Source organism: Octopus bimaculoides, chromosome 7 (assembly GCF_001194135.2).
Source record: "Octopus bimaculoides isolate UCB-OBI-ISO-001 chromosome 7, ASM119413v2, whole genome shotgun sequence".
Classification (NCBI taxonomy): Eukaryota; Metazoa; Mollusca; class Cephalopoda; order Octopoda; family Octopodidae; genus Octopus; species Octopus bimaculoides.
This window is the reverse complement of record NC_068987.1, coordinates 104603722-104608165: the sequence shown is the minus strand read 5'-3', so window position 1 is coordinate 104608165 and position 4444 is coordinate 104603722.

Genomic DNA, 4444 nt, shown 5'->3' with positions numbered 1-4444 from the left:
TATCAGTTAGGAGTTATTATACTCATTTCTCCTCAGGTCCAGAGATGACAAAGAATTTGCAAGAATGCTAAGAGATAAGTAGGGGCTTTCGTAGCCGAAGAAACATTCACTCCACAGACAGTTCATAATGATTAGACTTCTGAAATAAATAACCAAAGGTGCTTCATTTGAAGAAGTTTTATAGATTTTAAGATTCTTACAGACTATTTTATCGAGCTAGTCTCTAAATGGAACAGATTCATGAATGTTGTCTGAAACCCAATTCTCGAGGTTGCTAACTCGTGACAATATGGCTAACGACCCTGATATCAACAACTTGGCATCTTCCATGATATAAAGCTTAACGATTATCAACACAGTAATAACTAAGTAAAATGCCACCGCAATCGGCCCGAATCTTTTACAATGACTTTGCAGATCATTTGTCCGTGTAATTAATTCTGTAAAATGTGGTATGATGCTTGTTAGCTATGACATTTTGAACAATTAGAAACTTACCTGACATTTTTGATATCGAACCTCATACAAGTTAAAACTGATAATTCTTGCATGAAAAAGTGCCTTAAAATTTATTTAAACATTAAATAAATCTGATTTATTTAACTATTTAAACAATTGGTTTTTGAAATGTAAGATTCAGTATGAGATTTTAATGATTGCATATATGATAAAAGATCTACTTGATATATACTAATATCCTTTGTTTGCTGGTGATGAACGAAGTGTGTAAATCTCTTTTCAGACAAAAAATAGAGTAGTCGCTATGAACATCATTATTTGACTTACGTTGAATGTTTGAGCACTACCTTTTAAACTGAGTAAAGGCGTGGCTCATGTATACATCTGGTTAATTTAAGTTTGACAGAAAACCTGCAACAATAAACCGTAAAGAACTGTCAATATGGCGAATGGCTTGAAAACAGGCTTTCTCATCAAAGTGTTGATTTTGGTTGCTGTTGTTTTTTTGGGGTTTTTTTTTTTGCTTTTGGTTTTTTTTCCCCTTAAGCATTTCGTAAATGAATTTGAAACAATGAAACTGCTTTCTTTTCCTATCAAAACACTCCTTTATAACTCTAATAATATGAATAATTACATGATAATAATAATTATTATAGTCATCGTCTAATCAATGTCTGCCTTGTATTGAGAAACACTAATGTCGAATTCATGTAAAAAACGAAGAATAGAAAAAAAAAAGATTCGTTACGTAAAGAAGATGCGCAAGAAAGGAATCAGTATATATTAACCTACAATCACTGGCCTTCCTCAGTTGGTGATGCTCTGCTCATCAAGCAAATTATATTAACTGTATAAAATGTCCCTTTACATAATGGATATAATAAAGTCAACGTAAACCAAGAAACCGTATCTCAGTCAAACAAATGAATACTATGACCTTGTTCTCATGTGCAGTCTCACAGTGGTATTACTTTCCGCTTTCTCATACATATATAATTATTTGATTATTTGTATCAGAGTCAGCTCACTGTAAATAATTAGAATTCGTTAGCTTTTTTTGTTTGTACAGTAATAAATATGAGGATAAACTACCTCCTATTAATCTATAGACAAGCTTCAAGCAATATATTATCATTCGCACAGACTTTAGGAAAATTTGAGTAGCGATTCACAGCAATAAAAAAAAAGACAGTGCAGGAAGGATAAGGTTGAACGAATAAGTTTAACGTTTTAATGGATAAGGTTGAACGAATTAGTTTAATGTTTTAATGGAAAGAAAAACAAAGTGCCTTAATGTTTTGGACGTTGGTTCTTGATCCGAAGACAGAATCATAGAGAGAGTAAGAAAGGAAAACAATCGGTGAGAGAGAGAGGTGAGAGAGAGAGGTGAGAGAGAGAGGTGAGAGAGAGAGGTGAGAGAGAGAGAGGTGAGAGAGAGGGGAGAGAGAGAAAGAGATAGAGAGAGAGAAAGAGATAGAGAGAGAGAAAGAGATAGAGAGAGAGAAAGAGATAGAGAGAGAAAGAGAGACGGGCGAAGGGTTAGAAATTATATAGACATGCTGTTTTATAAGGTGGAATTAAGAAGGGAAAGGAAAAGCGGGTGAGTATAAGCAAGTATACGAATGCATTTGTATCTGGAAGCGGGCTTAAGGAAGGGTGGCGTGTGTGTGTGTGGTTCAGTGTAATGTATCTATATGTAGAGAGGTGTGCAAGTGTAGAAATGTAGTGTCGTAGAGTAATGAGGATGTGAGGTGTTGTTTTGCACGTGTATGTGTAATCGTTTGGTGATCGGCATGAATGCGTGTATGGGAGGAAGTGAGAGCGAGTCCGAGTGTGAAGTAAGAAGATACTGGCGAAGCAAAAGAGGTGGCAAGAGAAATTTATATGCTTAAAAATGTATGACTCACACATACATAAGTACATGCTTGTTTGCCATGTACACTTTATTCCTTGTTTTTAATTGTATTATGTGTTCTCCATTTTCCTTCTTAATCACATATACAATTTCTCTGCAATTTTTCACGAAATTAGGTTCAAGCTTAAGATAAAATTAAACATCGTAAACATTAATCGTCACTAAGAAACAAAATATGGTAAGCTGTAGTACTAATATTGAATATAACAACTGTTTGGCTGCCTACACTTAAAAAGTTATCGATAATATAGTTAACTGAACAGCTGCCATGAATATTTGAACCAATTTTGAACGTACAACAGGACTAATAGTAGAATTGGTTAACCTGAGATTTGAAAGGAAAGGCCTCGCCTACAGCGGTCGTTGGCCACAAGCAAGCTAATCCAATATTACGGGAAAATGCTTGTCCGTCAGGTGTGCTTCATTTTTAAATAAGCAATAAGAACAATTTCTCAAGTAGAGTTACTACAGTTTTCATTTTATTTCTATTACTTCCCAACTGCAGAGGGTTAAACAGTAGAATTTAGCTTCAACCATAAAGTAGGTTTTATTAATAAGCATGGATAGGCCATATTTATGTCGTGTTATTTCTATGTCATGTATATTACAACTTCGTAAATCTTGGTTAGTTGGCATCATCTTAGATTTGCTTGCGACTTACACAGGGATCTTCTGTGCTTTAGTTAAGACAGATTGCTCCTTATATGAGCAGAAAATGCTTGAGAACCTATGGGTGTGATCATATTTCTGAGGAATCAACCACAAAAATGTTTTAGACCCCTACAAGTTTCTATTCTCTTTGATCAGTGTGCAAATATCGCTTTAAAAAGAAATAAATTAAACGTCAAATCGATTTTCACTGGTACTTTATGGTCAACATCAAGATCACTGAATCTCACAGAAGCTTGGAATTGTTTGGATAGCCTTGAATCCTTTGCACAGATGCAGTAACCTCTATTCACCCTTAACGTATGTTACTTACTCAAAATCATGCACCTTGTATGAGTTTTATGTATTCTTTGCCGGAGTATGTTTGTTGTTTGTTGAAAAGAAATGACTTGGAATAGTTTTATTGCTCCGCTGTAAAAAGTTATGAATTAGATTTATCAATATAAGTTACATTCTTATAAAACATAGTTTTTTCTATTTCTAAACTAATTGCGTCTGCAACAAATTCCTAAACTGTCAAGTTCATTCGAATTAACAAACAATTTAAGGTGCGTCCACTCCATACGTTTTTTGCTACTTTGCATTCCATCATCATATGCCTGAAAAGAGATAAAATTTATTCAAATTTCAAAATATCTAAGCAAAAGTTGAAGATGAATAATAGAGTTACAAAACCCACAAAACACAACTTCAAAGACATTGGAAAAGATTGAAATAAATGGAGTAAAAAACGAACAAATTTTTCTGGCAACTCAAATTAAGATTTAAGATTTCTCTTTTTAATGCAATTTTTATAATTTAAGATTTCTCATTTTAATGCAATTTTTATAATTTAAGATTTCTCTTTTTAATGCAATTTTTATAATTTAAGATTTCTCTTTTTAATGCAATTTTTATAATTATTTCTATTGTAACCATTTCAGAATTTTGTCGAAAAGCCTCAGTGTATGGTAACACAATTATACAATGAAAAGTTCTATTGATAAAAGCAAAAGATTCTCGCTTATTAAATATAAGACAAAAATAAAATTGCATTGTCCTTGCGCTGAATTAATACGAGGGGGTGCTGAAAAATTCCTGGCTTTGAAGGTGTCGGGATTTGCCTAGTTGGAGGCCCAACATTCCGAGTTCTTTCACAAAGATTAGAAAAACTCTGAGAGGGGAATATGTTGAATAAAATCATAACCAACTTATCCATTTCCGCATTTCCGTTTACCCAATGACAGGAACTTTTCAGCAACCCCTCGTAGAATTACATGGGAAATGCCTAATTCTTGTTGATTTATTATCTAGGTCCGTCTTTTAATTACTCACTCCGTCTGTAAAGTGAAACCCCTTTACTTATTCTGTAAAATGTAACTTTAGTTATTTTATACAATTTGTAAATTAATAAAATAAAAT